The sequence below is a fragment of the Manihot esculenta genome, chromosome 6 (assembly GCF_001659605.2).
Source record: "Manihot esculenta cultivar AM560-2 chromosome 6, M.esculenta_v8, whole genome shotgun sequence".
Lineage (NCBI taxonomy): Eukaryota > Viridiplantae > Streptophyta > Magnoliopsida > Malpighiales > Euphorbiaceae > Manihot > Manihot esculenta.
In genome coordinates this window covers 18,016,423-18,040,842 of record NC_035166.2, presented here as the reverse complement: position 1 = coordinate 18,040,842, position 24,420 = coordinate 18,016,423, and positions in this window count along the sequence as shown.

The following is a 24,420-nucleotide window of genomic DNA, read 5'->3' as shown; positions in this document are numbered from 1 at the left end:
TTTATTTAAAAATTAATAATAAAATTTATTAAATATTAATATATTAAAATTATACAAAATATTTATTATTATAAAAATATTTATTATTGACTGGACTTGCTGTCCTTCTTCAAGTCACATCACCGGGCTGGACTCCTCGTACTGGATCCAGACTCGCGGGCAGTTCGATCTGCTCCGTGTCTGTCTGGGTCAGGATCGAATAGTCTGGCCAGGACCGAATAGTCTGGTCAGGACCGAATAGTCTGGGTCAGGACCGAATATGCTGGACCGGCTAAATGAAATGGGTTTCTGAGACTTTAGCCCTATTTCACTTTTTCGGGTTTAGCTTCCCATAGAGTGAGAAAAGTCCGGCGGTTATCAAATTGTATAATAATATATTTCATAACTCTCCAAAATATTAGGACATTAATATTATTCTGTGATTATGTATGACTGCATAATAGCAGTCCAATAAAAATAAATTTAATTTTTATAATTTTAAATATTTATACACTCGTATATTAATTAATTAATATAATTATAATATTTTAATAAATAAAAAAATAAAAAAAATAATGGCCTGACGCCATTTAGAGTGGCGCTAGACCATTCTTAAAAAGAAAAAAAAAGAATGGTTGGCGCCATTTTAAATGGCGTCAGGCTCTGGCGCCTGTCAAATAGGCACCAGGCTCTCTTTTCGGCTGTCACCTGGCAGTCCAACCCCAAATTCACAAATAATTTTTCTCCAACCCTAAATTCACAAATAATTATTCTTCCATCCCTAATTTTACAAAAAGCCTGCATAAATATTAAGGTTTTGTCAACTCTGATTGTCTTCAGTAGAATCTACTCATGTAATGATAATAGGAAACCAAGCGGCTTACTCCAGCCTCAAAAGCCCTTAGAGACTTAAATTTCATGTGTAATACGTTGGTTATCATAGCTTTGTACTATGCTCTTTACCTTCTTAATTGTTTTAATAAAATCATCTTTCAACTGAAAAAAAAAAAGTTTAGAAGTTTTCATCTTACACGCACACATATATGAAAGACTAAGGAGTGCAGATTCTTGTGCTCTCTCCAGCCACTGATTAATGCAAAAAAAATTGTAGCTAACAGGAAAACTCGCATCTTGGTGTTGGAGGGCAATTTTCCATGAAACTTGAGGCCATCTTTACATTGTTATATGCTGATGAAATTGTTGTGAATTTGTTTAGAATTGATGGTTATGTGAGAATAGCTATCATAATAATTGAATTTAAATAATAATGAATCAATTGATTTGTTTGAACTGCTCTCAAGGTATTGTGTTATGTGAAAACAGTGGCAGAGTGCAACGAGTGAAGGGGCACTTGCTGTTTGGTGATGGAGAATGTTGTAATTTTGCAAGTTTAAGCAGAGGCAGCAATAAGAGATTGGTAAGAATTTCAGCGCTTACAAGCTAACACCAAAAGAATATGATTGCATATTAATAAAGCGAGATCCAGCAGGGTGTCTAGATGCGAACATCTGGCCAGCGGTTCAATTTAATAGATTGATTGTTGATCCGTTATTGACTTCATCAGATCTTTCATATCTCATCTTGAGGAAAGGGATCTGTAAGACAGAAGAAGACGATTAGGAGTGCATCAAGAATGTCCTCGGTAGAGACCCTCTAACACTCAAATTAGATAAAAAATGATCTCAGATTCATCAATATAAAAAAAAAATAACAATAAAACATTCAAAAGAGATTTCCAAAGAACATGTATTTTGAGAATTCCACCGTGAATGTTTTCGAGAGAGATAGATTGACGTTCGGTGAGTTAGTTGATAGCGGTTGTCGAAACCGTAAAAAATAAATCTATTTTCAACCAAAATAATTTGTAGATAGTAGCAATAGGGTCGAACCACAGGGATTTGACACTACGAATTTTTTTAATAATGTCTTGGACAAATAAATAACAAAAGTAAATAAAAGGAGTGGGTTTGTTTTGAAGAATTACAACTGAGTAAAAGAAAGCAGTAATTAAATAAATGAGTAAATCAATGGGAGAAAAATTCTAGTTGAAGTATGGATCTATTTCAGCTTGTTTATAATTGATCATTGATATTTTTGATACCACTATTTATTTCAATAAATTAGTTTAGGATGTGGAAGACGTTTCTCACAATCCAAGTTTCTCCTTAGTTTTAGTATGATTAGGAAACGTTCGCTAATCAAATACTAGTTAACAAGTTGCCAAAGAATGTCCCTGGAATTTTTATTTTTCAACTGTTAACTGCCTTAATATTTAGAGAAATCTAATTCTAACCTTGCCAACCGCGTGGTTAAGTTTAGACTATGCAACTGATTGTACTTGTGTTTAAACAATCTAAGCAATTACGGACCTAAATCATTCAAACAATTTATTGCTCAAGCAATTAAAAACAACATGCCTTAATTGATTCTAAAAGCAAAGCAATAATAATGGAAAGATCAAGTTGTATAAATATTGAAAATAAATAAGAGTTTAATAATGGAGTTTTAAATCTCCAAATTCATCACAAAACTGAAAATTTCCAACTTCAACTAGAAAAGAAGGGGTTTAGCCACTCATGGTGGACAAAAACACAAAAAGATAGAAGAAAGGAAGATGGAGAGGCTGCCGCAGACTTGCTGCTGTAATTCTGCAGTGGTTTTGATGGTGGAGAGATGATTCTTCTGGTTTTTGGAGCTGTTCCTTTTATAGGTGAAGAGTCATAGTTTAATTAGGGCTTGGAATCCCAATTTTGACTTGGTCTTGGTCTTTTGTAGTTTTTGATTCCTCTTTTGACTTTGTATTTAATTGTGAATGGAATTCCTTGGGTGAAAGACCTTCTCGTGGCTCTTGGAACTGACTTTGTAGTGTTTGAAGTAAAATTGTACTTCATTACTTTTGAATTTTTATTTTCTGCTCTTCTTTCCCGCGCTACTGGTCTCTCTGGCGTTAGTTTGATTTGGGCAATGATTTGCCCAAATCACTTGCCCCAATCGCTTTCTGTGAGTCAGTCCCAGTCTTCTGCTTCAGCTTCCTGTGAGTGATTTGGCCAAATTACTTTGGCCAAATTACTTCGACCCAATCACTTTTCCAATTTTTTATGCACTTTTTCTCCAACTTTCCATTTTCTTCATTTTCTGCAAAAACATGATAAAAACATAAATTAAGCTAGAAAAATATGTAATTAATCAATAATAAAGAATATAAAAATGTGGCTAAATGATGTTTGATCAAATACCCCCACACCTAGCCTTTTGCTTGTCCTCAAGCAACAAATAACTTAGTCAATCAAACCTCTTTTTCTTTTGAACCTAAGTACCACTTAATCAGTCCCCCCTAGACTCCCAAATTGAAGTATTACAGTGTAGAGTACATGCACTAAGGTTGTCCTCTCTTTCCTTGTTTCCTTTTACCCATCATGGCTTTAGAGAAAGTTTTTTATTTGATCATGCTTTATTCTTTCATTTTAGGCTTAATGCAGCCTCCTAAAAGTGACTTGCCCTCTTTTAAAGCATTTTTATTCAGCAGCACTTTTTATTCTTGCCTCAAAAAGTCACCAACCTTTTTACGCGAAAGTGCATATTGGTGATACCCACCCCCGGTTACTCAGTTAGTCACTTGTTCAAGTGGCTACTAGCTCTGTTCATAGTCCTTGACCATTGGAACATGTTTGTGTTGTGTGCTTTTTGCTGAGTTATTTTTCCTTTTTTCTTTTCTTTTCCTTTTTCATAGCAGTTTGGGCAAATCAGCTCATAGGGAGTTACACTAACTTTTTATTGCATGTATTTATATTTTTCTCTTGACCATAGCAAGTGCAAAGATCCAATTTAAGAGAAAAACTCCCTAAGTGAAGGTAACACACTGTTAAATAAATTCAATTTAGGCCTAAAGGGTTGCAAAATTTAATGGGGTCATGAGATAGGAGGCTCTTTTAACTTTGTCATCTATGCTAAGTAGAACAAAGGTTAAAGTGTATGAAGGTTGTGTGTGTGTGCAGAAGTGAATATGAGTCCAAAAAAGAAATGTGTGTGAGAGAGAAAAAAAAATTTTTGGTGTGTGTAAAAGGGTAGAAAATGCAAAAAGAAGAAAAAAGAAAGTAAAAAAAATGGTGCAAACAGTGCAAAAATATTCCCCAGTACCCCCACACCTAGTCTAAACATTGTCCTCAATGTAAAATATATAAATAAGAATTAAGAGAGAAAGGGACTTTCTGACCTGTGGGTGACTTGGTTAGTGATTTGGGCAAATCACTCGGCCAAATCACTAGCCGTCATGGTCTGTGGGCAGAAAAATTGTCCACCAGCAGTTGCAGTAGGTGCTCCATGTGTTGCATTCTGTCCTCAATTCTACTGAGACATGCTTCTACTGTTTGGTTTGGGGCTGCATCTTCAGGTGCCTGATTTGCTTCCTGCTGGAGTGCCACTGGAGGTGCTTCCTCTGTTGCTTCCTGTTATGTGTCCTCTGCTGAGGCAGGCTGCTGGTATGTTGTGGGCTGGATGACTGTTCTCTTCCTAAACACACGCTCATGGCGTGGCGTGATAGGACCTGCAGGTGCAATAGAAAAAATGTCCCCCACTTTGCAAAGCAACCCCATATCATCCAAAGTGCGTAGGTCCAGGGGGGTTGGTTTGTTGGTGGGGGTGAGGTCAGTGTGGGCAAGATACAATAATTTCAGATTCACTGTAATGGCAGTGATCAAATGTCCAAGGATTAATGGTTTGTGATATTGGATGGTGCTGGAGAGTTGTGTGGCAACCCAATAGCCCAAATGGATTTTCTGGTTTGTGGACATGCACCACAGAATGTACAACTCTGTTTTGGTCAGGATGTTGGGTACATCCTTCCTTCCAGAAAATATGTATTCCAAGAACCTATGAAGGTATTTTAGGCTGGGATTTTTCAGGTACAGATCCTTGGACTTGGTGGGTGAGTAAGTGTCAGGGGGGTTGTCACACAATGCTAAATATGCAAAGCTGGGTTTGAACTCAGTGGGAAAATCCCAGGTAGAGTCAGGGAATTCAGAGCCCATGGCAATATTGAACTCATGCAGGGACAAGCGAAATCGCTGTCCTAACAGCCTAAAACCAATAGTATCTGGTGTGTGCAGGGTGTTCATGGTTGATTTGTCAAAGTAGAAGGTGGTGAAGAACTTATGTGTGAGCTCAGTGAAGGATGACATGCGAAGGTAGAAGAATGTATCCCAATCAATGGTAGAAATAAGGGAACGTACCTGATCTTGAAGTCCTAGTGCTTCAAGGGTGCCATGGTGTATGAACTTACCTGGATGGTATGGCAGAGAAGAGACTCTGTCTAGCCTGGTGCGTTCAGAGGCTTTGTTGAATGTCAGTGCCTGTGTGATATGATCTGGGTGTGCTGGTCTGGGCAAATCACTGGGCATATTGCCTTCTTCGTGGCTTGTGGGATGTGTGTCAATGGGGGTTTCTAGTTATTGCTCTGGGCTCGGCGGTGGTGGTGGTGAAGGTGTTCTTGGCTGTTTCTGACCATGGCCAGTGGAAGAGGTGTCTTCTTGAGGCATTTCGTCTCCTTGGGTGTCCATCGCGACTGTTGGTGAGGAAGGTGGTGGGGCAATCATACGGGCCTTGTTCCGTCGGCTATACATCTGGACGTCCGGTGTGTCGGGGCGCCTGGTCTCTGTTCCCTCGGCCGTCCCTGTGTCGGCGTCGTCGGCGATGGGAGGAGGGTTTTCCATGGCCTCCTCGTCACTGTCAGTGGGAATGCGAATGGGTCTGGGCATCCCGCGCACCCTCCACATACCGGGGCCGCCGATAGCCATCATCTTGGTTCTGGCCATGGTGCTTGATGTTGCCGGTGATGGAGTTCTTGGGAAAGAAGAAAGAGATGAAGCAGAGAGAGATAGCATGAGGGAAAAGGAATTAATAAAAAAAATATTTAAAGTGATTTGGGGAAGTTGAACTGTCTTGATCATTTAATGCTAGGTCTGTGACTTCTCGGCAGGGTGATTTGGTCAATGATTTGGGCAAATCATTTGGCCAAATTACTTTCTCGTTACAATTGCTTGATTGGCCCTGGTCACGCCATTTCTGTGATGTTTGAATTCTGGTGATTTGGCTTGTCGATTTGGGCAAATCACCTGCACTAATCACTTGTGACTATGGTACAGTCAGTTGATTTGGCCCAGTGATTTAGGCAAATCACTTCAGCTGGGCTGACTCCCAGTAGCGCCCTGTTTTCTGTTTTGGGCTGGACTGTTTTCTCTTGATCAGCAGATTGGGGAAGGGGGATCCAAGGGAACCTCTTCCACAAGATGAACAGTAAATCCTTCGTAGAATTGCCTCAAATGGTGCCCATTGACTTTGAAAACTTTGTCTGTTTGTGGACTGCGTATGTCCACAGCTTCATGTGGATAGACATGCTCAACCAAAAATGGCCCAATCCACCTGGACCGAAACTTCCCAGGAAATAATTTGAACCGTGAATCAAAAAGCAAGACCTTATCACCAACCTGAAATTGTTTTCTGGAGATGTGTTTGTCATGGAAGGCTTTAGTCTTGGCTTTATAATCCCATAAAGCTTCATATGCATCACGCCGAATTTCTTCTAGCTCTTGAAGTTGCAATTTTCTGTGGGCTCCAGCCTCTTTTTCATCAAGATTACACTTTTTGACAGCCCAATAAGCTTTGTGTTTAAGTTCTACGGGCAGATGGCTAGCTTTCCCATAAATCAGCCTATATGGGGACATTCCAATTGGTGTTTTGTAAGCTGTTCTATATGCCCACAAGGCATCATTGAGGCGCACACTCCAATCCTTGCGATTTGGGCAAACTGTCTTCTCGAGGATGGACTTGATCTCCTTGTTTGAGACTTCAGCCAGCCCATTTGTTTGAGGATGATAGGCAGTAGAAGTTCTATGGACAACTTGGTGCTTTTTAAGGAGGGTCTCCACCACCTTGTTGTAGAAATGAGTGCCTCGGTCACTGATTATTGCTTTGGGCAAACCAAATCTGGAAAATATGTGGGATTTCACAAAGTCAACAACCACTTTTGCATCATCAGCTCTTGTTGCTTTTCCCTCCATCCATTTGGACACATAATCTACTGCCAGCAGTATGTAGGTGTTGCCAATGGAAGGTGGGAATGGTCCCATGAAGTCAATGCCCCAAATGTCAAAGATTTCACACACCATGATGGGTGCTTGTGGCATTTCACTTCTGTCACTAAGGTTTCCTGTTTGTTGGCATCTTGCACATGACCTACAAAATAGATAAGCATCTCAAAATATGTTAGGCCAATATAACCCACATTCAAGGATCTTCAGGGCTGTCTTGCGTGGACCAAAATGTCCTCCACAGCCATATGAGTGGCAGAAGGCTAGGACAGAAGAAATCTCATGATCAGGGATGCATCTTCATATTACTTGGTCTGCACAATGCTTCCATAGGTAGGGTTCATCCTATACATAATATTTTGCATCTTTCTTGATCTTGTCTCTCATGTATTTGGGTAAATTAGTAGGTAAATCACCTGTAGCTAGGTAATTTACTATATCAGCATACCACGGTTCTTCTTCTTGGACAGCAAATAGGTGCTCATCAGGAAAATTTTCATTGATAGGGGAGGTCTCCATTTCTGAAAGTATTCTGCTGAGGTGATCAGCTACAAGGTTTTCCTTCCCCTTCTTGTCACGGATTTCCACATCAAATTCCTGCAACAGCAGTATCCAATGTACTAACCTTGGTTTTGCTTCTTTTTTCTTGACCAAATACCTTAGTGCAGCATGATCTGAATAAACAATCACATTTTTCCCAAGTAGATAGGATCGAAATTTTTTCAATGCAAATACTACAGCCAGCAACTCTTTTTCTGTGGTAGAATAATTACATTGTGCTGCATCTAAGGTGCGTGAGGCATAGTGAATGACATGAGGAGAGTTACCTTTACGCTGTCCCAACACTGCACCTATAGCAAAGTTGCTGGCGTCACACATAATCTCAAATGGAAGGGTCCAGTCAGGTGGCTGGATGACTAGGGTAGTGACCAGCAGTGATTTGATCAAATCAAAGGCTGTTCTGCAGCTTTCATCAAAGTCGAATGGCACATCCTGTTGAAGCAGCCTGCATAAAGGCTGAGTTATCTTGGAAAAATCTTTGATAAACCTTCTGTAAAAACCAGCATGGCCTAGGAATGAGTGAATCTCCCTATGCTGGTTGGATAGGGCAGGTTCTTAGTAGTGTCTATTTTGGCTTTATCTACCTCTATCCCTTTTGCTGAAACAATATGGCCTAGGATTAGGCCGTGGCTGACCATGAAGTGACACTTCTCGTAGTTCAAAACCAGATTTGTCTCTAAGCATCTTTGAAGTATCTTCTCCAAGTTGGCTAGGCATTCATTGAAAGAGTTTCCATACACCGTGAAATCATCCATGAAGACTTCAATGATTTTCTACACATAGTCAGAAAAAATACTCATCATGCACCTTTGGAAGGTGGCTGGTGCATTGCAAAGGCCGAAGGGCATCCTCCTAAATGCGAAGGTGCCAAATGGACATGTGAAAATGGTTTTTTCTTGATCTTCAGGTGCAACAGGGATCTAATAAAATCCCGAATATCCATCTAGGCAGCAGTAGTGGCTTTTTCCTACAAGTCTCTCAAGCATTTGGTCCATGAAGGGCAAGGGAAAGTGGTCCTTCCTTGTGGTTGCATTGAGCTTCCTATAATCCATGCACACTCTCCACCCATTTTGCACACGAGTGGGTACAAGCTCTCCTTCAGAATTGGGGACAATGGTAATCCCAGTCTTCTTTGGTACCACATGGATGGGGCTCACCCATTTGCTGTCAGAGATGGAGTAGATCACCCTGGTGTCTAAGAGCTTTACTATTTCTTTCTTCACAACCTCCATCATTAGGGGATTCAGCCTTCTTTGAGCTTCACGGACAGGTTTGCACTCCTCCTCCATGAGTATTCGGTACATGCATGTTAATGGTGAGATGCCCTTTATGTCTTCCAGGGTCCATCCAATTGCTTCTTTGTGTTTCCTCAACACCTTTAGGAGGCTGTCCTCTTCTTGTTGACTCAACTGATTGGAAACTATGACTGGAAGTGTTTTTCCAGCCCCCAAGTATGTGTATTTGAGGTGTCCTGGTAGAGCTTTCAGATCTGGTGTAGTTGCTGTCTGATCTGGTGCTTGCTGTTTATTCACTGACTTAGGCAGATTATCTAATGCTGGGTCTAGTGATTTGGTCAAATCATCCTTTGTCATGTCTGTCTGCTCCAGTGATTTGAGCAAGTCAGCATCTGCCTGTTCTGTCGATTTGGGCAAATCATCCTCAACCAGCAAGGTGCAGTATGCGGTCTGGTCTGTTTCTGTCTTAGTGCACTTGCTGTCCAAGTCTTCTTGCCTGCATAAATCAGCATCAAGTGAATTATTGACTCGTGGTTGTCGAAGCCGGTCAAAAATAACCTTTCTGGTTATCAATAATTTACAACTGCAGATAGTGGTGAAAGGATCAAATCCACAGGAAATTGAAAACTTACCTATTTTCCTTATCAAGACCAATAAAATAAACTGAAACAAAAATAAACTGAAAAATAAATAAACTGAAACGAGATACACGGAAAGCAAAATAAACTGAAAGCAAAATAAACAGAAAGCAAAACAAACTGAAACGAGATAAAACTGAAAGCAAAATAAACTGAAAGCAAAACAAACTGAAACGAGATAAAACTGAAAACGAGATAAACTGAAAGCGGAATAAAAATAAATTGCAGTAAAAGTAAAATGGGGGGTTTGAGATTGATTTGATTAACAAACTACTGAAAGCAATTAAAATAAGCGAATAATAAAATAAAAGAGAAATAAATAATAAGAAAGTTCTAGTTGAAGAGTTGGATCCACTTTAGTTGTTGGGATTGATCATTGACACTTAGTTTCTTTTGATTGATTCAATAGATTAGTTATGGAGATGGAAGACGCTTCTCACCACCATGTCTCTCCTTATGATTAAACTAATTAGGGAACGTCCTCTAATTAATTACTAATTAACAAATTGTCAAGGAACGTCCTTGGGCCTTAGGCATCAAAACAATTGTTAATTGCATGAAGAGATAGAGAGATCCAATCCTAACTACTTAAACGCATGAGATGTTGCTAGATCATACAATTTCCTTGGTTTTTACACCAAGTGTTCTTATGTTTGAATAATCCAAGCAATTACGGACTTAAATCACCCAAACTAACATAGTATTACCTTGCAATCAAGAATCAATTGGCCATATTGATCAAAACAACAAAGCAACAATGGAATTAAGCATGAGATTGTATGAATATTGAATAACAAAAGATAAACAATGTTTGATCAAGTCTTCCAATCCATAAAACAACTAAAGCATCACCTAATCTTCAACTAGAATAAAAGATTTCAGCCTCTCATGGCTGAAACAAAAACCAAAAATAAAAAAAAGAAGAAAGGTAGAAGAAGAGATGTGAATCCCATAGGTGTCTCCAAGGGGGGCTTCAAAGAGCATGGGGAGGCTCCTTATGTGTCTTTTTATACTTGAAAAGTGTTGCCCTAGATGATACTTACTTCCTAATTAGTGAAGAGGCTGCCCAAGGTATCAAGAGGCTGCCCAAAAGACTTCAAGAGGCTGCCTAAAATGCCCTTGGTCCAAGATGTGTCATCCATGCACATGTGAGAAGGGAAAAATGTGGGGCATGTGTTCAAGTGCAAGGAGTGGGGCCTTTGGTCTTTGCTTGTTGTCCAAGTGTCTTCAAGATGCTGCCCAAGGTGCCCAAGACTTGCCTTTACACTCTCCTTGCCGCCCATGCACTAATAAGGAAGGTGGATCCTCCTTTGCAATTTGAATTTTGAATGTGCAAGGTATGAGGTGGCAAGCATGTGATCTTTAGATTTGGCTTCCTTGATAAGCTGGATTTTGAAATTCAAAATTTGAATATGAATCTTGAAGATTTGAGTTTCAAAATACTTTCCTTATTTGGCTCTTCATTTATGGCAACTTGAGACTTGGCTTCTTGAATAAGGAAAAGGCTACTTGGAGATTTGAAATTTGAATTTCAAATTGCTTTGGCTGAATGTTCTTTCCTTCTTTGCCACTTTCCTTATTTAGAACTTTCCTTATTTAGCTTCACTTGAGTTCAACTTGGTAGGCCTTCTCTCCTTTGCTCCAATTAAGGCAGTTTTAAGGGGATTTTCTCCAAAATGTCCTTTTTCACCATTTTCTGCAAAATAATATCAAAAGCACTAAATTAAGCAGAAATCATGTAAATAATCATCAATAATATCAAGATAAAATGGACTAATTTATGCTCTATCAATTATCTAGATCAAAATCAGAAATTTCTTAACTTAAATCATCAATAACATCAAGGCCATAAACAAGAGACACATCATTAGGGAATTTCATGGCATCATAAATATTAAACTTGATAACTTCCCCTTCAAACTCCATAGTCAACGTGCCATCATGCTCATCAATTTTGGTTTTGGCCGTGCTCAAGAATGGTCTCCCAAGCAGGATGTCAGAGGTGGTGTTGCTTTTATCTTCCTCCATGTCAATTACATAAAAGTCCGCTAGGAAGACTAGTTGATCCACTTGCACTAGCACATCTTCTAGGACTCCTTTGGGGTAAACAACAGATCGGTTGGCCAATTGGATCATTATGCCGGTGCCCTTGAGTGTACCTGCATTTAACAAGTTAAAGATGGAAAGTGGCATGACATTAATTGAAGCTCCAAGGTCACACATGGCCTTCTTTATCCCCACGTTGCCTATTTTGCATGAAACGATAAACATTCTTCTATCCTTGCATTTGGTTGGAAGCTTCCTTTGAATGACAGCTGAGACACACTCTCCCACACTTACCTTTTCACGTTCAGCAAGTTTCCTCCTATTGGTGCACAACTCTTTGAGAAATTTAGCATACCTCGGTATTTGTTTGACAACATCAAGTAGAGGTATATTGATTTGCACCTTGCGAAGTGTCTCGAGTATTTCTTTTTTCTCTTTTTCTTTCTGAGACCTTGCAAATCTTTTGGAAAAGGGGGAAGGTACCTTGAACTTTTATGCTGGTTGCTGTACTGTTCTTTGCCTCTGACTAGATTCTACATGGTCTGTTGATTTGGGCAGATCGACTTTTGCCTTCTCTGGTGATTTGGACAGATCGCATCTGCTGGGCAGTTCAGTTTGCCTACCGATTGGGTCTGTGATTTGGGCAGATCGACTGCCCTGATCAATTTCTGGCAGATTCTCTTCAGTGACCTGTTCTTGCATTTTCTCAGGCTTGCTGTCTTGAAACTCTTTTCCACTCCTCAATGTGATGGCACTGGCATTCTGCCTTGGATTTAGCTCAGTTTGGGAGGGTAGCCTGTTGGATGCAACAGTCAGTTTCTTTCAGTTCTGGCTCTTTCTGGCTCTCTTTCCTGCAAGGATCATCATTTAGCATATCATTTTGATTTACATAAAAAACATCTTGGCTCATAAAATCAATGATATCTAAAGCAACAAGTTCTGTTTGATCAGTTTGATTGGACAAACTATCTTCTGGTTGGGTTTCTTCAGCAACTTTGTAACAGCCCGGAAACCGAACTGCCACCGGCACTAGGATCCAGATCGACTTAAGGTCGCCGGGACCCGTAGTAAGCCTGCTATCCTGTCTGTATACCTGTGAAATCCCATACATGATCATACATTTGCTGTAAAAACATAAAACTTTTCTTCATTCCAAGGCTTAACCTGTGCATGCACTCTCTCTGTGCTCTACCAGTCCCTACTAGAGCTCCTCATGGCTCTAGGCGGATCAATCTCATAATGTTAAGCCTGGTTTTGCTCATAAACATACAACAATAAAGAAACATACATAAACTGATCATGTGACTCCAAGGGATTACAAGTCTTATAAATCAAGCACCATTCTATACACTATACATACACTGTACATATACATTATCTCTATACATTTACATGTCCACACTAGCTATTACAAGACTCTGAACTCTTCCTGTACCCTGCTGAGTTCTCTCTGACCTCTGAACCTGCACAACTGAAATTAGGGGAGAGGGATGAGCTACAATAGCCCAGTGAGTAGAATAGGCAAATACAGGTGATAAAACATGCTCTCATGGAATGCAACACATAAGCACATCACCTCGGCCGGACGGATCAAAACTCCCTCTATCTCATCTGGGGTACCTAAGTACCATGTGCCTGGTCCCCGTAGGGCTGTTCCAGGTCTTTGTGTTGTGCCTGGTCCCCGTAGGGCTGTTCCAGGTCTTTCCTCTGAGGGCTAATGAATCCTCACGAAGTCCGTGCCGTCTCACATAAGCAATGTACAAGGAGCAATGCCAAGTACAAGGATAAATGCAATGCATCATCTTTGTGTACACTAATGCACTCACCCTAAAGCATATTCATGATGCATGAAGCATGATAAAATATTAGTTTTCATATTAAAACATTAAGTTAAATTCCACTCACCTGGTTATCTCTGCACTGACTCTGCAGGTTCTGACACTGGACTCACTGCTGACCTCCCTGATTCCTCTGGTTCGTACCTACACAGGTGGACTCAAATGAGGGACTAAACTCACTCAAGAACATCTCTAAGAAACTCCCCAAAACCCCTCTAAACAATCACATAAACCATCACAGAAAACATGCAAAAGGAAGCTGGACAGGGCACTTTCGGCGGCAGGTTCGGCGGCCGAAACCCCACTCCAGAGACGAAACTCATGCATGTTCGGCGGCACCTTCGGCGGCCGAAGGTCTCGTCCAGAGACGAAACTCACACACTTTCGGCGGCCGAACTCCCTCTTTCGGCGGCCGAAAGTCCCTTTCTAAACCGAAAGCCTAGCTTTCGGGGGCAACCTTTGGCAGCCGAACTGCCTCCACAAAGGGTTCGGCGGCCGAACCTTCCTTCGGCGGCCGAACCTGGTTTTGCCCGAAGGGCAGAACCCTGCTCTGTTTCATGCAAACTTTGCCCAAAAACCTACAAACATGCATAGCAACTACTCCCAACTAGCATATACACATATATATGCACAAAGGGGTCTAAAACTATCCTAAAACCCCAAACAAACATAGCACATAACACTTCAACATGCTTGAACACCACAAATCACCAAAAACCTCACCTAAACCTAAACATGCATACTACCCATACAAACTTCATAAAACCTTTCAAAAGCATCAAAGAAGCTCAGGATCTTCACTTACCTCTTACACAACTTGAGGATGAAGGATCCCAACGTGGAGATATGAAGAAAAGCTCTTCCAAAGCTCCAAGCTTCAAAACTTGCTTCTTTTGCTCAAAACCTTCATAAATCACCAAAACTCTTAAAACTCTTGAAAGATTTGATGAAAATCATGGAAAACATGAAAGTCAACGTAGGAGAGGCTGGAACTCACCTCTGGCTGCAAGTGGAGGAGAAATAACCTCCTTCCACCGACCCTTGGCCCTTTTATAGGTGGCTGGCCAGACCACCTTCGGCAGCCGAACGTGAAGCCGCAACCATGCAATGTTCGGCGGCCGAAAGTGACCTTCGGCGGCCGAACCTTTGCATTTCTCCCTTGTTGCTTTTCTTTCAAAACTCAAGTCTTTTAACCCTTCAAACCATGAAAACAAATGAAAAGACTTTAGAAAACATATGCATTACCCTTCTCGAGGGTTCCGACACCCGAGATTCCACCGGACTACAGGAATTCCGATGCCGGACTCGAGCCGGGTATTACATTCTCCCCCCCTTAAGAACATTCGTCCCCGAATGTCCCTAACACAACATAAACACATAGAAAAGGGGAAAACTAACCTTAAAACAGATATGGGTATTGCTGGAGCATGGACTCCCGAGTCTCCCAAGTGCACTCTTCTAGGTTGTGGTGGTTCCACAAAACTTTCACCATTGGTATCTCCTTGTTTCTCAGCTTTCTGATCTGGGTGTCAAGGATCCGCACTGGCTGCTCTACATAGGTGAGATCACTTAAGATTTCCACCTCAGGTTCACTAAGAACCTTCTCTGGATCTGACACAAACTTTCTCAACATAGAAACATGGAATACCGGGTGAATTCGTTCCATAGAAGCCGGTAAATCTAGCTTATACGATACAGGCCCGATCTTCTGCGAGATCTCAAAGGGACCAATGTACCGTGGGGCGAGTTTACCCTTCTTTCCAAACCGAACCACTCCCTTCATCGGAGACACCTTAAGCAATACCATATCCCCCTCCTGGAATTCTATCTGCTTCCTACGGATGTCTGCATAGCTTTTCTGTCTGCTTACAGCTGTTCTGATCCTCTCTCTAATGATAGGCACTAACTTGCTGGTTATCTCAACTAACTCTGGCCCTGCAAGAGTTTTCTCTCCTACCTCTTCCCAGCAAACAGGTGTTCGGCACTTCCTCCCATACAAAGCTTCATAAGGGGCCATCCCTATGCTAGCATGATGGCTGTTGTTGTAGGCAAACTCCACCAAAGGTAGATGCTGCCTCCAAGAACCGCCAAAGTCTAACACACACATTCTCAACATATCTTCAATGGTCTGGATGGTCCTCTCTGACTGACCGTCTGTCTGTGGATGGAAAGCAGTGCTGAAATCCAACCTTGTGCCCATTTCATTTTGCAGACTCCGCCAAAACCTGGAGGTGAACTGAGGTCCTCGATCTGATATTATCGACACTGGAACTCCATGCAACCTTACTATCTCGTCTACATACACCTGCGCCAACTTGTCCACAGAGTAGTTACTCCTGACTGGAATGAAGTGAGCAGATTTAGTGAGTCTATCTACAATCACCCAGATGGAGTCTAGTCTGTTAGACGTCGCCGGTAAGCCCACTACAAAATCCATAGCTATGTTCTCCCATTTCCATTCTGGAATCGGCAGTGGGTTAAGCATTCCAGCCGGCTTCTGGTGCTCTAGCTTCACCCTTTGACATGTCTCGCAGGCTGACACGAACTGTGCCACTTCTCTCTTCATTGCTGGCCACCAATACACCCTTCTCAGATCTTGATACATCTTGGTGGCTCCCGGGTGAATACTATACCGTGCATTATGAGCTTCCCTCATAGTGTCTTCTTTTAAACTGCTATCATCTGGTACACATAACCTCTTACCGTGCCGAAGAATCCCCTCACTATCAAATCGGAACTCTACACTGTTGCCCGACTGAACAGTCCTGGCAATCTTCACTAACTCGGGGTCTTCGTGCTGTTTCAGAGCCACTTGCTCTAGAAACACTGGTGTCACTCTCATCTGTGCGAGCAAAACACCTGTACCAGATAATTGCAACTGTAACCCTTCTTCTACGAGCTTGTAGAAATCCTTCACCACCGGTCTTCTCTCTACTGCAATGTGGGATAAACTGCCAAGTGACTTTCGGCTTAAGGCATCAGCTACAACATTAGCCTTGCCCGGATGATACTGGATCTTGCAATCATAATCACTGAGCAATTCTACCCACCGTCTCTGCCTCAAGTTTAACTCTCTCTGACTTAAGATGTGCTGCAGGCTCTTATGATCCGTATAGATCTCACACTTTACCCCATAGAGGTAATGCCTCCACATCTTAAGTGCAAAGATAACAGCTGCCATCTCAAGATCGTGTGTCGGGTAATTCAGCTCGTGCTTCTTCAGCTGTCTAGAAGCATAAGCTATCACTCGGTCATTCTGCATCAACACACAACCTAATCCCACTCGGGATGCATCACAGAACACTGTGAAATCTTCATCACTGATCGGCAGCGCTAACACCGGTGCTGAAGTTAACCGTCTCTTCAACTCTGCAAAACTCTCCTCACATTCCTCTGACCACACAAACTTCTGATTCTTTCTGGTCAGTCTGGTCATAGGAGCAGCTATCTTCGAGAAGTCCTGAACAAACCTCCGATAGTAGCCTGCCAAACCCAGAAAACTCTTGATCTCTGTCACTGTAGTGGGTGTAGGCCAGTTGGCTACTGCCTCTACCTTTTTGGGATCTACTGATATACCGTCCTCTGATACAACATGTCCCAAAAAGGAAATGCTCCTTAACCAGAACTCACACTTGGAGAACTTGGCATACAAGCCATGCTCTCTCAAGGTTTGCAGCACTATCCGAAGATGCTGGGCATGGTCCTCTGCATTCCTGGAGTACACCAAGATATCATCAATAAAGACGATCACAAAACGATCCAAGTACTCCCTGAAAACCCTGTTCATGAGATCCATGAATGCTGCAGGGGCGTTAGTCAACCCGAACGGCATCACAAGGAACTCATAATGCCCATATCTGGTTCTGAAAGCAGTCTTGGACACATCTCCTTCCCTGATCTTCAACTGGTGGTATCCGGATCTCAAATCTATTTTAGAAAAACAACCTGCTCCTGCTAGCTGGTCGAATAGATCATCGATCCTGGGTAAAGGATACTTGTTTTTAATAGTGACTTTGTTCAACTGTCTATAGTCGACACAAAGTCTAAGAGGTCCATCCTTCTTTCTGACAAATAATACTGGAGCACCCCAGGGTGAGGTACTCGGGCGGATGAAACCCTTAGCTACCAAATCCTGTAACTGCTCTTTCAACTCTCGCAACTCTGCTGGTGCCATCCTGTAGGGAGGAATAGAGATCGGTCTAGCATTGGGCATCAACTCAATCTCGAACTCTATTTCCCTATCCGGTGGCAATCCTGGAAGCTCTTCAGGAAACAAATCTGGAAAGTCGCTAACAACTGGTACTAAGGATGGTTCCCTAACCTGACTGTCTAGCTCTCTCACATAAGCTAGGAACCCCTGACACCCCTTCCTTAACATTCTACGAGCCTGGAGGGCTGATATCAAACCCCTAGGTGTCCCTCTCCTGTCTCCTCTGAAGACACACTCTGACCCATCCTGGTCTCTGACACTGACTACCTTGTCTCTACAGTTCAGGGTAGCATCATACGTAGATAACCAGTCCATCCCTAGAATGACATCAAAATCTGTCAACTCTAGAACCACTAGGTCAGCTGGAAGGTATCTACTCTCTATGCACACTGGACTGAACCGACAGACTGACTCTGCCAAAGATGGATCACATTTGGGTCCACTGACCCATAGAGGACACTCTAACTCAGACACCATCAGACCCAACCTCTCTGCAGCTCTAGAAGAAATGAAAGAGTGAGAAGCACCGGGGTCCATTAAAGCATACACCTCTGAACACCCAATGAGGAGATTACCTGACACCACCGTGTTCGACGTGTCTGCCTCCTGCTGAGTCAGGGTGAAAATCCGTGCTGGGGCTGACGGACCTGCACCTCGGGAACCCATCCCTGATGAAGAGGCTACCCCTCTTCCTCTTCCTCTGCCACTGCTTGGTGGTACGGCTGAAGCTACGGGCTGAACTACACTGCCAGTACTCATCTGCTGGGATGGTGCAACCAAAGTCGCCTGAGGACATTCCCGTGCATAATGTCCCTCCTGCCCACATCTATAGCAGGCTGTGGATCCCAACTGACAAGCTCCTCTATGCTGTTTGCCACACCTCTTGCACACTGGAAAATCTGCGCCAGAACTGGAGCCACTACTCATTCCTAGACCTGACTTAAGCCTGTTCCAGAACTTGCCTCTCTTTCCTCTGAATTTCTCCCATCTCCTCTTACTTGCACTTACTGTACCCTGTGAGGAGGAACCTGGTTTACCACCAGAAGACTGTGCCTTGACTACACCTTGACTTATAGCACTGGCCTCCATCTTTCTAGCAGCATCCACAATAGAGTGGAAACTTTCCTTCTCCGCATGAAGAATCAAAGAGAAATACCTGGGATGAAGCCTTGTGGCATATCTCTTTGCCTTCTTCTGATCTGTATCATATGCCTGACCGACATATGGCAACAATTCCAGGAACTTATCTGTATAGTCATCAACGCTCATCACCTCCGTCTGTCTCAACTGCTCAAACTCCACAACCTTTAGTTCCCTAGAACTGTCAGGAAAAGCCCATCCAGCAAATTCATTGGCGAACTCTTCCCATGTCATACTCTCAAGTCTCGGGTCCACATAATTCTTGAACCATTCTCTAGCTTTCTTGCACTTTAACGTGAACCCTGCCATCTCAATGGCTCTACCATCATCTGCTCCCAACTCACTTGTTATCATTCTGACTGCACTGAGATACTCAAAGGGATCATCTCCTGTATTGAATTTAGGAGCATCCAACTTTAAGTACTCGGTCATCTTCACCTTACTTCCCCCTGACGAACTGGGTTGCTGTGCTTCCACAACAGGGGCTACTGGTTCAGGAGGTGGTGGTGGAGGAACTGGTTCCCTCATTTCAGGCTGTACTGGACTTGGATGAACAGGTGGGGGTGGATACATGTGATAGGGTGGATAAAAGGAAGGATAGGGCATATAGGGCATGTAGGGTGGATATGGGGCAAAGCTGGAGTAATCCGACGTGCCTCCCATCGGATACTCTGGGCCCTGTGGAAAGGGTGGATAGCCAAACCCCGAGGCCTGCATGCCTCCCTGGGACTCCCCCATACCTTCTTCTGACCTTCCTATACCCATGCTTGCATCTCTACTCTGATCCTCTTCCCTCACTCCTCTTTCTTCTACTGACCTTCCCCCTCTACTTACTCCTCTCCTGCTCTCGTCAGAAGACCTTCTCGGGTCTCGTGACGTTCCCTCCCTGCTTAACCTGTGAGATCTTGCCCTTGGCAAGGCAGGTGGACGAGCAGCTGTACCCTCACTTACGGGTGGGACTCCAGTCAATCTCGCGGATCGACGAGTTCCTCGCATCTTCCTCTGAGAAACAACAAACACATAAAACATAAGCAACACATCAAAAAAAATGCACATGCATAACTCATGGCATTGCACATCAGCATATAGACAGGACTGACATCCTATCCTAGTGGACATGTTTTCCTATGGTGCTTGACCTACTAAACTTCTCTATGAGCCCAACTCTCTCTCTATAGGTCCGACCATATGAACCTAGGGCTCTGATACCAATCTGTAACAGCCCGGAAACCGAACTGCCACCGGCACTAGGATCCAGATCGACTTAAGGTCGCCGGGACCCGTAGTAAGCCTGCTATCCTGTCTGTATACCTGTGAAATCCCATACATGATCATACATTTGCTGTAAAAACATAAAACTTTTCTTCATTCCAAGGCTTAACCTGTGCATGCACTCTCTCTGTGCTCTACCAGTCCCTACTAGAGCTCCTCATGGCTCTAGGCGGATCAATCTCATAATGTTAAGCCTGGTTTTGCTCATAAACATACAACAATAAAGAAACATACATAAACTGATCATGTGACTCCAAGGGATTACAAGTCTTATAAATCAAGCACCATTCTATACACTATACATACACTGTACATATACATTATCTCTATACATTTACATGTCCACACTAGCTATTACAAGACTCTGAACTCTTCCTGTACCCTGCTGAGTTCTCTCTGACCTCTGAACCTGCACAACTGAAATTAGGGGAGAGGGATGAGCTACAATAGCCCAGTGAGTAGAATAGGCAAATACAGGTGATAAAACATGCTCTCATGGAATGCAACACATAAGCACATCACCTCGGCCGGACGGATCAAAACTCCCTCTATCTCATCTGGGGTACCTAAGTACCATGTGCCTGGTCCCCGTAGGGCTGTTCCAGGTCTTTGTGTTGTGCCTGGTCCCCGTAGGGCTGTTCCAGGTCTTTCCTCTGAGGGCTAATGAATCCTCACGAAGTCCGTGCCGTCTCACATAAGCAATGTACAAGGAGCAATGCCAAGTACAAGGATAAATGCAATGCATCATCTTTGTGTACACTAATGCACTCACCCTAAAGCATATTCATGATGCATGAAGCATGATAAAATATTAGTTTTCATATTAAAACATTAAGTTAAATTCCACTCACCTGGTTATCTCTGCACTGACTCTGCAGGTTCTGACACTGGACTCACTGCTGACCTCCCTGATTCCTCTGGTCCGTACCTACACAGGTGGACTCAAATGAGGGACTAAACTCACTCAAGAACATCTCTAAGAAACTCCCCAAAACCCCTCTAAACAATCACATAAACCATCACAGAAAACATGCAAAAGGAAGCTGGACAGGGCACTTTCGGCGGCAGGTTCGGCGGCCGAAACCCCACTCCAGAGACGAAACTCATGCATGTTCGGCGGCACCTTCGGCGGCCGAAGGTCTCGTCCAGAGACGAAACTCACACACTTTCGGCGGCCGAACTCCCTCTTTCGGCGGCCGAAAGTCCCTTTCTAAACCGAAAGCCTAGCTTTCGGGGGCAACCTTTGGCAGCCGAACTGCCTCCACAAAGGGTTCGGCGGCCGAACCTTCCTTCGGCGGCCGAACCTGGTTTTGCCCGAAGGGCAGAACCCTGCTCTGTTTCATGCAAACTTTGCCCAAAAACCTACAAACATGCATAGCAACTACTCCCAACTAGCATATACACATATATATGCACAAAGGGGTCTAAAACTATCCTAAAACCCCAAACAAACATAGCACATAACACTTCAACATGCTTGAACACCACAAATCACCAAAAACCTCACCTAAACCTAAACATGCATACTACCCATACAAACTTCATAAAACCTTTCAAAAGCATCAAAGAAGCTCAGGATCTTCACTTACCTCTTACACAACTTGAGGATGAAGGATCCCAACGTGGAGATATGAAGAAAAGCTCTTCCAAAGCTCCAAGCTTCAAAACTTGCTTCTTTTGCTCAAAACCTTCATAAATCACCAAAACTCTTAAAACTCTTGAAAGATTTGATGAAAATCATGGAAAACATGAAAGTCAACGTAGGAGAGGCTGGAACTCACCTCTGGCTGCAAGTGGAGGAGAAATAACCTCCTTCCACCGACCCTTGGCCCTTTTATAGGTGGCTGGCCAGACCACCTTCGGCAGCCGAACGTGAAGCCGCAACCATGCAATGTTCGGCGGCCGAAAGTGACCTTCGGCGGCCGAACCTTTGCATTTCTCCCTTGTTGCTTTTCTTTCAAAACTCAAGTCTTTTAACCCTTCAAACCATGAAAACAAATGAAAAGACTTTAGAAAACATATGCATTACCCTTCTCGAGGGTTCCGACACCCGAGATTCCACCGGACTACAGGAATTCCGATGCCGGACTCGAGCCGGGTATTACAAACTTGTTCTTGTACTTGCCATCTTTCATCATCAGCTTGACGCTCTTCCTCTTTTCTTACCATGTCTTCTCTCCATTTGGCGGCTACTCGATCCACTTCCTGTTGGAAATTGTGCAAAGTCTCCAACATCTTATAAAGATTAGTTCTGGTATCTTCAGGTATTGCATATCTCGGCTGTCCATAGAATCTTTCACATGCATGTACTTGTTGGAGTTGTTGTTCTTCAAAAGCTTGTTCAGCTTGGTCTATAACAAAACTTCTCATAGCAGCGATTTGTTCATAAAGTTCCACAAGGTGGAAAGGTGTACTTACCGCGTCTTGTTCTATGGTTAAATCTTTCAATAAAGATGTTAGAAAAGAAAGATCAGATCTACTTATCTCATCCATGATTCAGATGTGCGATTGAGATGTTTCAGAAGATGGTCTGCGATGACGTGCTCTCTTTTTTTTTTTTTTTAAATTTGGTCCTGAAAGAAAAACAAATAAGTTAAATCAACTCCCCGGCAACGGCGCCAATTTTGACAGAGCGGTTGTCGAAGCCGGTCAAAATAAATAACCTTTTTAACTACCAACAATATTGAAACTGTAGACAGTGGTAAAAGGATCGTATCCACAGGGAATTGATACTTATTTACCTTCCTTGAGTAGACCAAATGAACAAACAGAAAATAAATAAACAATGAAAATAAATTGCGAGTAAAGTAAATAAGGGGGGTTTGAGATTGATTTGATTAAACTAATGGTGGAAACAATAAAGTAAAGCAAATAATAAAAATAAAGAGAAAACAAATAAGAGAAAAGCTCTAGTTGAAGATTCGGATTCACTTTAAGTTGATGGGATTGATCATTGACTCATATGTTCCTTTGTTGATTCAATAAATTGGCCATGGAGATTGAAGAAGCTTCTCACATCCATTATCTCTCTTTTAGGTTAAATCAATTAGGGATAGTCCTCCAATTAATTACTAATTAACAATTGCCAAAGAACGTCTTTGAGCCACAGGCCTTATACAATAGTCAATCGCATATATAAATAGAGAGAACCAATTCTAGTCACCCACATGCATGGAGACAACACTAGATCATGCAATTTCCTTGGTTTTTTACACCAAGTGTTCTTATATTTGAGCAATCCAAGCAAATACGGACTAAGATTATTCAAACAACAATATATTACCTTGAAATCAAAGATCAATAGAGATCCGCACGACAAAGCAATAATATCTTAAAGCACCAAATTACATGAATATTGAAAAGCAACTAAAGATTAACCATGTAGTTCAAGTCTCTCAATCCAAAAATACAACCAAAGTTTCACCAAATCCTCAACTAGAAAAAAAGGTTTCAGCCACTCATGGCTGAAACAAAAACTAAAAATAAAGAAAGGAAGAAAAAGAGAAGATGTCACTTGCAATCCCGTAGGTGTCTCCCAGGGGGAGTGTAAAGACCATGTAGAGGCTTCTTATGTGGCTTTTTATAGTTGAAAAGTGTTGCCCTAGGTCATACTTACTGCCCAAGAGGTATTTTCTGCCCAAGATGTGTCTGAAAAGGAAAGAATCGCGCTTTTCGGCTTCAGAAGGAAGGCTGCGCGAAAATGTACTGCGAAAGGAAGTTGATGCGCGCGGTTTGGTCTCAGAAAGGGAAGGAGGCGTAGATTGTGCTTCCTAAATAAGTTTAGATGCTGACCTTGCTTCCTAATTAGTGTAGAGGCTGCCCAAGGTGCTGCCCATGTGCAACTTGCTGCCCAAGTTGTTGCAAAAGAGGAAAGAATCGGACTGCAAGGCTTCAGAAAGAAGTTGGCGCGCAGATTGCCTTCAGAATAGGAAAGGAGCGTACCTTGTGCTTGAAAAGGAAGGAAGAGCGATCCAAGGCTGCCAATAGAGGAAGAAAAGTCGTGGCTTGATGTTCATAAGGAAATATGCACGTACCAAGGCTTTCAGAAGAGGAAGGACGCGCGGATCATGCTTCCAGAAGAGGTGGCACGCGCATGGATTGCAAAAGAGGCAGGAGAATGCAGTCATTAATGTGCAGAAGTGGAAATATATCTGTCCAGTCTTTCCTTTTTAGGTGGAGCCTTTGTTTGAATTTTGAATGCTGAATGCAGAAGAGGAAGAGCATCTCCTTGAGATCTTGCTGCCTAAACAGGAAGATATGACTGCTGCAGTATATGCACATCTTTGAACAAGGAAAGAAAGATCTGCGATTTGAATTTCAAATAATCTTCTGACTGAGCTTTCCTTGTTTACTTTTGCTTCTGCACTTTCCTCATTTGAAGACTTTCCTTTTCTGAAAACTTGCCTTATTTGAAAA